This window comes from Rhinolophus ferrumequinum, chromosome 15, assembly GCF_004115265.2.
Source record: "Rhinolophus ferrumequinum isolate MPI-CBG mRhiFer1 chromosome 15, mRhiFer1_v1.p, whole genome shotgun sequence".
Classification (NCBI taxonomy): Eukaryota; Metazoa; Chordata; class Mammalia; order Chiroptera; family Rhinolophidae; genus Rhinolophus; species Rhinolophus ferrumequinum.
In genome coordinates, this window is record NC_046298.1 from 39,506,307 (window position 1) to 39,517,224 (window position 10,918).

General features: G+C 43.7%; 1 pseudogene; it reads right to left on the reverse strand.

Moving 5' to 3' along the window:
* Positions 1–547: 547 nt before the first annotated feature.
* Positions 548–8,394, reverse strand: LOC117035365 (PACRG-like protein; annotated as a pseudogene).
* Positions 8,395–10,918: the final 2,524 nt, after the last annotated feature.

Sequence of the window (10,918 nt, forward strand, 5' to 3'; positions counted from 1 at the left end):
AATCTTACTGACACCTGGATCTCGGACTTCTAGCCTCCAAAACTGTGAGACTGCATTTTTGTTGTTTAAGCCACCCAGTTTGTAGTACTTTGTTATGACAGACCTAGCAAACTAATACAAATTGTATTGACCCCAGATGGAAAGTCATAAGGTATATTAGTTTCCTGTGGCTAGGAAGCCTCCTCATATTCTCCAGCGCTCACCCTGGCTGATGGCAATGCCTACAGAAAGAGGCCTGGTGTCAGAGAGCAGATGCAATGTCTTACTATCCTGTTTCCCCGTAAATAAGACCTAGTCGGACAATCAGCTTTAATGCAGTTTTTGGAGCAAAAATTAATATAAGACCTGGTATTATATTGTATTATATTAATTATGTTATATTAATTATATTATAGAAGACCGGGTCTTATAGTAAAATAAGACCGGGTCTTATATTAATTTTTGCTCCAAAAGACGCATTAGAGCTGATTGTCCGGCTAGGTCTTATTTTCAGGGAAACATGGTAGTACTTGTCACCAGGTAGTAAGATTTTTGTTGGCTCCCTTCTTCAACAGCATAGGGAGCGATGTGTTGGGATTTTAGATTTGATGGTGATAAGGCTTCCCCTTCCACCACGCTGCTCTCGCTTTCAAAATGCATTGCAATTGGCTCTTTGAATTTCTTGTCCCTTAGTCTCTTGGGAAGACTTGCAAGCAGAGGTTTCAGATGGTCGTTTCAAGAAGGACCAACAACGACACTTAACAGTACCAGAGCAGCCAATCCTATTTCAAATGCTTCATCACCTGAATGGACCAGAGCCACCTTTAGCACAGGAATCAGTCTAGAAAGCGAAGGCACAGCTTTTGCAGGAGCACCTTGGACCGAAAGTAATTCTCTAAAACCCTCCTTTGACACAAGGATGTGTGGATGTTTAGTCTCTCTCAGACCCGCAGCTAAAGTAGTAAGAAAAGGATCAAATGGAAGGACATTCTCACTGTAACCTGTTTTACTGAGCCTTGGGCCAATGTGTAAGGATGCCTCTTTTAGAGCGAATGACTGCAAATGCAGACGGGGTAACTGTTCACCCAATGGGTTCATTCTTTAGGGTTAAGTTTACCACTTGGTAGAGGATGAGCTTTTCTTGTAAACTCTGGAGAACTGGTTGACAATGAGAATTTGCTTCATTGAACTGTGGTCCTCTTTTACTTGTGCACTTGATGGTGCCCTTTGATCATAGTTACCTGTCACTCTGTTTCTCAACTGTATGTCTCTGTGCCACTCTGGCTTCTGCTTTCCTTTAACTTGGTGCCTCTGTCCCACTGCGACCTGCACACCAGCCACCACCCCAGGTGGAGTTTTTACCTAGCAGCCTCTGGACCAAAAGCCACAGGTCCCACCATCTGCCACCGGGGCTTGGGGAAAATCCCCCCTCCGATCATTTCACGGGCATGACTGGAGGGGGGTCAGAGGGCCTGGATCTGGTTCTTTGTTTTTTCCCTTTCCCCTTCCTTTTTAGAAACTGTGGTATAAAATGTACCATAATGTAAAATTTACCATATTAAGTACATTCACATCATTTTGTGCAATCATCACCAGCATCCATCTCTAAAACCCTTCATCTTGCAAATCTGAAACTCTGCATCCATTAAGCAATGATTCCCCATTCTCCTTCCCCCAGGCCCCTCCACTGTTCTGCTTTCTGTCTCCATGAATTTGACTACACTAACTACCTCATAGAGGTAGAATCATACAATATTTGTCCTTTATGACTGGCTTATTTTATTTAGCATAATGTCCTCAGGGCTCACTCATATTGTAGCACACGTCAGAATTCCCTTCCTTTTTAAGGCTGAATAATATTCCATTGTATGGAGAGACCACATTTCATGTGTCCATTCATCTCTTTTTTTTTTTTATTTTTTTTTTTTTTTTTGTTTTTTTTTTGTTTTGTTTTGTTTTAAAATCCAATATTTTTTCTTTTTTTTTTTTTTTTTGGCAGCTTCTTTTTTTTTTTTTTTTTTAATTTATTTTTAATTTATTGGGGTGACAATTGTTAGTAGAATTACATAGATTTCAGTTGTGCAATTCTGTATCACATCATCCATAAATCACACTGTGTGTTCACCACCCAGAGTCAGCTCCCCTTCCATCACCATACATTTGATCCCCCTCACCCTCATCCCCCACCCCCCAACACCCTTACGCTCTGGTAACCACCAAATTACGTTCCCCAGATTAATTTTCAAACCCCGTGGCCATCCTGTGGTCACCGACTGCCCTCCAATCCCCTCACCCTCCCCCCCACCCCCCACCCCCCCCGCCCATCTAGCAACCCTCAGTTTTTCCTCATTGTCTCCCAAACTGTTTCTGATTAGTTCATTCACTTATTCTTTTCTTTAGAATCCGCAAATAAGTGAGATCATATGGTACTTATCTTTCTCTGTCTGACTTATTTCACTTAACATAATGTTCTCTAGATCCATCCATGTTGTTGCAAATGGTAAGATTTCTTTCTTCTTTATGGCTGCATAATACTCCATTGTATAAATGTACCACAGTTTCTTAATCCAGTCATCTACCGATGGGCATTTTGGTTGTTTCCATGTCTTAGCTATTGTGTATAGTGCTGCAATAAACATAGGAGTGCATAGAGATTTTTGAATTGAAGTTCTGGATTTCTCCGGATAGATACCTAGGAGTGGAATTACTGGATCATAAGGTAGTTCCATTTTCAGAATTTTGAGATACCTCCATACTGTTTTCCATAGCGGCTGCACCAGTCTGCAATCCCACCAACAGTGCACAAGCGTTCCCTTTTCTCCACATCCGCGCCAGCACTTGTTGTTTGTTGATTTATTGATGATAGCCATTCTGACTGGGGTGAGGTGGTATCTCATTGTGGTTTTTATTTGCATTTCTCTGATGGTTAGTGAGGTTGAGCATTTCTTCATATGTCTGTTTGCCATCTGTATGTCCTTTTCAGAAAATGTCTCTTCAAGTCCTCTGCCCATTTTTTAATTGGATCGTTTGTTTTTTTGGAGTTGGGTTGAGTAAGTTTTCCATAGATTTGTGATATTAATCCCTTATCAGATATATCATTGGCAAATATCTTTTCCCATTCAGTAGGATCCCTTCTTGTTTTATTGATGGTTTCCTTTGCTGTGAAAAAACTTTTTAGTTTGATATAATCCCACATGTTTATTTTTTCTCTTAGTTCCCTCGCGCGAGGGTGTATATCAGTAAAAATCTTACTCCGGGTAATGTCTGAGAAGTTTCTTCCTATATTTTCTTCTAGGTATTTTATGGTTTCAGACCTTACATTTAAGTCTTTAAGCCATTTTGAATTTATTTTTGTATATGGTGTAAGGAGGTGGTCCAACTTCATTTTTTTGCATGTGTCTGTCCAGGTTTCCCAGCACCATTTATTGAATAGACTGTCATTACTCCATCGTACATTCTTGCTTCCATTGTCGTAGATTAAATGGCCATATAGGCGTGGATTTATTTCTGGACTCTCTATTCTGTTCCATTGATCTATGTGTCTGTTTTTATGCCAGTACCATGCTGTTTTGATTACTGTAGCCTTGTAGTATAATTTGAAGTCAGGTATTGTTATACCTCCCACTTTGTTCTTATTTCTCAAGATTGCCTTTGCTATTCGGGGTCTTTTATGGTCCCATATAAATTTTAGGATTATATGTTCTATTTCTGTGAAAAACGACGTTGGCAGTTTGATAGGAATTGCATTGAATATGTATATTGCCTTAGGCAGTATGGACATTTTAACTATATTAATTCTTCCTATCCATGAACATGATATGTGTTTCCATCTATTTATATCTTCCTTCATTCCTTTCATCAGTGTCTTATAATTTTCTGAGTATAGATCTTTTACTTCTTTGGTTAAATTTATTCCCAGGTATTTTCGCGGAGGGCCCGGGGAGGAGGGGAGAGCCGGGGGGAGGGCCGCGCGGGGTGGGGCGAGGGAGGGCCGCGAGGGCGGGCCCGGCGGGGGTGCCCCGGGCGTGGGGGGGGCGGCGGCGCCTCGTCCAGCCGCGGCGCGCGCCCAGCCCCGCTTCGCGCCCCAGCCCGACCGACCCAGCCCTTAGAGCCAATCCTTATCCCGAAGTTACGGATCCGGCTTGCCGACTTCCCTTACCTACATTGTTCCAACATGCCAGAGGCTGTTCACCTTGGAGACCTGCTGCGGATATGGGTACGGCCCGGCGCGAGATTTACACCCTCTTCCCCGGATTTTCAAGGGCCAGCGAGAGCTCACCGGACGCCGCCGGAACCGCGACGCTTTCCAATCTTTTTTTTTTTTTTTTTTTAAATAAAATTCCGGTTTATTGTTGGACAACATTGTTTCACACATACATCAAACAGGCCAAAAAAAAATAAACAGCAACTTCATAGACAAAAAAAGGAAAAAAAGAAACCTTTTATCTTTGGCCTTTTTAACCATCTCATACAAACCAACTACTTATAGTACAGCTAAGTACATACACAAAAAAAGTTACTGGAATGCTCGGAATAAGATTGTTTTTTTGTTGTTGTTTTTGCTTTTTTTACAAGTTTTTTTTTCTCCTTTGAGATTATAATGAACATGGTCACACCACAAGTAAAGTCAGAAGTAGGACAGAGAACGCTCCAAAGGCTGGTTTGGTCATCACGAGATCATTAAAAATGGTTGACCCCTAACAATATGTACAAAAATATAAAATGTAAATAAAAAATACAAACAAATTTTCCTTTTTAAAGTACTTTTAAGAAAAAAAGCAGGGCCTTGGAAGTTTTGGGTTTTTTTTCCTCCCCTGTTGCAAATTCACGTTGTGGTTTTGGTTGGGTGGTGGAGAGCGTGTCGTTATCTGCGGGTGGCACTGCCCACGGTGGGCGGGCAGGTGGGCGGGACTCTCTACTCGAAGGTGACCACGTTTAGATTCTGAGGCGGGGGAGGTGGTTGCGGCGAGCGGGGAGCCAGACACGGGAACAATGCAAAGATGGCTTTTCAGAGCAGCAGTCTCCATTCATCTCTTGATAGACACTTGAGTTGCTTCCACATTTTGGCTGTTGTGAATAATGCTATTATGAACATGGGTGTACAGATATCTCTTCAAGTCTTGCTTTCACTTCTTTTGGGGGGTATACCCAGGCCCTGATCTGTTTCTGAGTTCTCAGACACTCTCTCCAGGCCAGAGTTGTCACAGAAAAATCAGACTCCAAGAACCTGTAAAATCTCCCCAAATCTGAGGGTGTGCCCACATACACAGGGCTTCTGTGATGTGGAATGGGGACTTTTTCATCCCCTTGAAATAGAAGAACTGAGTGGTGCCAGGGAGGAGAGAGTCTTGCCATGTGAGTGCCCTTACTTCAGTTCTCTGCAGCCTGAAAATTCCTGAATGCCCTTATGGCTGAATGTTTGCTTATTTGTTTGAATTGACAGAAAAAGTGTGTAGTGCCAGGAGGGTACTAGACTCATCGGGGGATCACTTCATAAATTATATATAAATGTCTAACCACTATGCTGTACACCTGAAACTAATATAAAATAATTTAGAATGTGAAAAAAAAGAAATCTATAACCTGCAAAGCAGTGGAAATAGCTCAAAATGATCTATGAGTAAAATAGGTGAACATTCTCACAAGGGGCTGAAATCTGCTTTTGTGGTCACAAGTGATGTAACTAATACCAGGGTGGCCACTAGCCCTTATCGTGCACCTTTTGAGAATAAAAAAAGGCACCTTCTCAGGCAAGTGGCCTTTTGAACGTACGGTGTGAAGAAAAATGTCCTTCTCAGATTTCAGTCCCGCTTATACAAGACATGACCTTTGTGGCCTCATGTGGTAGCCCAGAGTAACAACAAAAATAACCACATATTATGTGCTTATTATGTGCCAAGTGATTGTCACTATTTCATTGACTCCTCTGAATTGATACTATTAATATGGCCATTTTGCAGATGGAGATACTGAGGTTCAAAGAGAAGTCACTTGCCCAGTCAGCCAGCTGGGGAGTGACGGAGCTCGTATTCAAGAGCAGGTCTGCTGACCTCAGAGGCCGTGTCTCCCCACCCCGCTGTTTCCTAGAGCCAACTAGACCAGGGAGCTTTGGGCCAATCTACCAGAAGCACACCTGTGGGTGCTCCTCTGGGTGGACAGCCACAAGCGTCTGGACCAACTCTTTCACGGGGCACCATGGTGTTCTCACTGCTCCACACTGTCCTCCACCATCCTGACCATTTCCACTTTCACCCAGTCTTTTGTATAACTCTCAGTCTTTGAGTAGAGCCTGTTATGCAAAGGGAGATTGCGCAGTGGAACCGATCAACCCGGTTTTGCAATATCCACCGAAAAGCTCGCTCTCTGCTGCCCTCTATGGAGGCGTGAGTTGTAGCAAGGATGACCGTTAGCCCGAATTGTGCGGGGACAGTCAGGTTGGGGACAGCGGGCTAGAGACAGTCGGATTCACGCCCTTTGTCCTGGTTTAATTATTAAGAGCTCCCTTTTGACTGTCAAAACAATCCCCGGGTGGACCATAAATTATATGGTCTCTAGTTTAAATGCTCTTTGATTTTACAGCCCAGTTATCTGGGGAAAAAATGGATTTAGGAGCTTTAAAGAGTAAATAGTTAAGGTTGAATGTGAACATTCTGGACTCTTCAAACAACCGAAAGAACTGGCCTTTATTAATTGCTTACTCTGTGCCAGGCACTGTTGTAAATATTTTACAATATTTAAGTCACTTAATCCTTACACAACTTTAAGAGGTAGGTACCGTTATCTCTGTTTTACAGTTGAGGAAACTGAGGCACAGAGGGTACCAGCTGCTAGGTAGAGAAGCCAAGACTTGAAATGCCCTGCATCACAACACTGTGCTGTCTCCCTAATCATAGAGTCGTGACAATTTACAAATCTATATTAAGAATAATTACAACATGTGTTTATTGAATGCTCATGTGGACCATCTCATTTAAGCTTTACACCAAGCCTATGGAGTAAATATAATGAGTCCCATTTCAGGTTTTTTCCAATTATTGACTTAGTTATTTCTAATTGTAATAAAATATACATACATAAAATTTACCATTCTGACCATTTTCAAGTGGTGTTCAGTATATTCACATTGTTGCGTAGTCATCACCACCATCTGTCTCCAAGACTTTGCTCGTCTTGCAAAACTGAAACGTTGTACTCGTTAATCAGTATCTCCCCATTCCTCCTCTCCATACCCTGGCAACTACCACTGTATTTTCCATTCCTATGAATCTGACTACAGGAAGAACCTCATAGAAGAAGAATCACACAGCATTTGTCCTTTTGTGAATGGCCGTTTTCATTTAGCATAGCGTCCTCAAGGTTCACTCATGGTGTTACATGTGTCCGAATTTCCTTCCTTTCTAAGGCTGAATAATATTCCATTGTATTGACATAACATTATTTATCCAGTCCTCTCCCATGTCAGGTTTATTCATTCATTCACTCATTCATTCATTCATTCACTCACTCACTCACTCAACAATTTTACTCGATGCTTACTATATACCTAGCACAGAACCTGTGAATAGAACTGACAAAATTCCCTCCCCTGAAAGTGTTTACACTCTGGTGTGTTTGGAAACATATAATAAATAAGCAAGCAAGATATGGTATATCAGATGGTGATAAGTGTTCTGGTCAAAAATAAAGTAGGGAGGAGGCAAAGGAAATGGTAAGGGAGGCTTTCCTGAGAAGGATAATATTTGAGAAAAGACCTAGAGGAGGTGAGGATGGAAACCATTTGGATATACAGGGAGAGAGCATTCCAAGCAAAAGAACCAGCCAGTGCAGATGGCTTGAGGTGGGTGGGCCTGGTGTGTTCTGGAACAGTGAGGGAGCCAGTGCGGCTGAAGTTGAGTGAGCAAGAGGGGGACAGGTAGGTGAGGGAAGTGAAACTCAGGGAGGTCAAAGGCCTTTGTCAAGGTCACACTCCTAATAGACAGCAAACCTGCAATGTGAACAGGGTCTGTCTGGCCTCCGACCTCCAGCTCTAACCAAAACACCCGGAACACCATTTGCCTTGCAAATAACCCAGCGACAATTCCCATGTGTTGATCATTTACTTTGTGCTAATCCTATGCTCACATATTACAGGCATTATGTCATTTTACATGTGGCAAAACAGAGACTCCAAGAACTGAAGGAACTGGTGGGGGCAGAATTGAAAGCAGGTCTGTGTAAATTTTAAGTCCCCGCTCTTCCTTGCTGTTGCCACACTGACACACATAGCTACAGAGTCCTTAAATAATGAACTTCAGCATTTTAGGATCTTGGGGCCAAGATTGCCATGGCTGTTACGTTGGTAAAATATCTAAGTACTTCCCAGGCCGGTCGGTCAATAGCCACTACCTTGAGGCTCTCCCCATACTGCTCCTGCATGGCTTGACCCACCCCAATATCCCAGACCTCCCCAGAATCCAGCACTTAAAGGGTTAACACAGGCTCAGCAAGGGGCCTTCCCACCCTGCTCCTGCCACTCATCAGGAGTCTGTTCTTATTGCACAGGTGTCAGACACTTGTAATATCACCCCGACTTGGAACTATAATTGACATTTCTGGAAGGAGGCAGGATCTTCAGCTCAAAGATTAACGCCAAGTTAACCTAGCAAAGGTACAGATACAAGGGCCAAAGCTGGGGGCTGTGTTCTCAGTTGACGTTCCGGAGCACAGACTTCATTTGAACCTGCCTGTAAGGGCACATACACACGCTGGGCAACAAGCCTTTGATCTCCGAAGAAATTCCTTTTAGAACTAGGCCCTGCGGTCAGGCCAAGTGCTGCACCCTGTTCAGCATTACCTGAGGCCTACTGATCTCCTGGTCCTTCCGAGGAAGGGAAGGACCTGGGCCCCTGTCCAGCTTCATCTGGCTGATCTTAGTCAACACACTCCCCTCTGAAATTCTCCTTCTGTTTTGTTGAGGCAGAGGCTGTTAATAGACACCAATACCCAGCTTCTCTCCTCCTCCAAAGCCCACAGCTAGACATTTCACAGCCTCCCTTGCAGTTAGATGTGGTCATGTGACCAAGTTCTGGCCAATGCAATGTAAGCAGCAGTGTTCTCTGCCTTTTCCTGACCTGGCCCCCCATGCAATTCTTATTCTTTCTCCCTCCCAGTTGCTGCCTTATTAGCAAGGATTCTGTGAACCTAGAGGAGGATGGAACCACAAGATAGAAGGAGCCTGGGTCTCTGAATGATCACATGCAAGTCCATTCATCAACTAGATACACCTAATTAGACTTTACCTAAGTGAAAAATAAACTTTTATTGAGTTAAGTCAAGGAGCTTTTGGAGTCTATTTGTTACAGCAACTCATGTTGCTTCTCCTAACTAATTCAGTGGCGTCAGGAACTTGGGGAAATTACCTCGCCATTCTGAGTCTGTTTCCTCATCTATAAAAAGAGAATAACGATACCCATGGGTTCTTGAGAGGATTCAGTGTGATGATATAGGTAACATTTCTGGGACAGAGACATTGCAGTTCAATATATGCTCACTGTGTCCATCCTTCCTTTCTCTTCTAATATGCTCACATGAGAGGCTACCGAAAGGCGGGAACGACCATAAAGGGAGGTCTCAGAGGAGTCAGGATGTAGTGCTCCATGAGTGGGCAGGCGACTGTGAGAGCAGAGGCTTGGCTGAAGTGACTTCTGGGGGATTCCACATCTGGTGCTGAGAAATGGGAATATCTGTTTTGGGCCTAACTGAGTAGATCCTAGACAACCTCAACTGACTCCCAAATAGATCTTCCAAGAGTCTGGAAAATTAGCAGCCTGGTTCCAAGAACAAACCTCTACATTCCAGAAGAATCAGCTGGAGGAAATGAAAATGGGTGATACATTTGGGATCTGGTGAGGACTGTGGGTGGCCTAGAAAAGAGATATCATGAGAAGAATATAAGGGTGAAATTCAGGGAATAAGGCAGTTGGACGTAGCTCGTTTGCAGTCTGACTCACTGCATAGCTCGCTGTCCAGCCACCTGTAATTAAACCTAGTTTGTTTGCGGTTTGATCCATCCTGATGTTCATCTGTTTTCTCTTTGTTTCTCCCCTCACCGATTAACTGAAGAACTCTGTCTGTTCCCTTTCTCAAGGCCACCCACACCTTGTTAATGAACAACATCCTAACCTGGGAAAGAGCAATTTCTTAATTCTCAGGCGCCCGGACACTGGAATCCAATTTACAACTTCTTGCAGTTTTTACTGGTGATGCATAGTCCCAGGCCTCCTTGGCCAAATCGAGTCAGGAGTCCAGAGATAACATCGTCTTCAAGCAGACCAGACCCCAGGAAGGATGTCAGCCCTCAAACCTGCCTGACTGACTCCCCCTTTCCTATAAGAGAAAAAGCGAACCTGAAGTTAGGTGCTGCTGTCCACTCTCAGACTCTGGACTCTGCCCTGGCGACACCCCCTTGCCGGTGTTTCTCTCCTTACAACCCGTGGCAGTCGTCATCTTTGGACACTGCCATGAACATTTTCTCTCTTCCTAACTTTAATAAAACCTTTCTTCACTCTCCCACTTTGTAGAGTCTGTGAATGCTTTCACCTTTTGGGAACGACCAGGGGTTAATTCCACACCACGACAGAGAAGACATGGGAGAAAGAGCTGGAGCTGAGGTACGAGGATGAAAGTCTTCAATGTCAGGCTTCAGAGTGGATGTTACCCTAAGGACGATGGAGAACCATGGAGGATTTTAAGCAGGGAGTGACGTGGGCTAGCTATACTTTCAAAAGTTCACTGTAGATGGGATCAGTAGATGGTAATACACATGACCCCGTCAGGAAGCAGATTCTCCACCCCACTGTCCACTGGGAATTTGGGAAGGCAGAAAGGGACCAATTAAGGAACATGAGCTCAGTAAACAGCCATCTCCCTTTGAAGGCCAGGGGACGTGGTACCCTGAGGA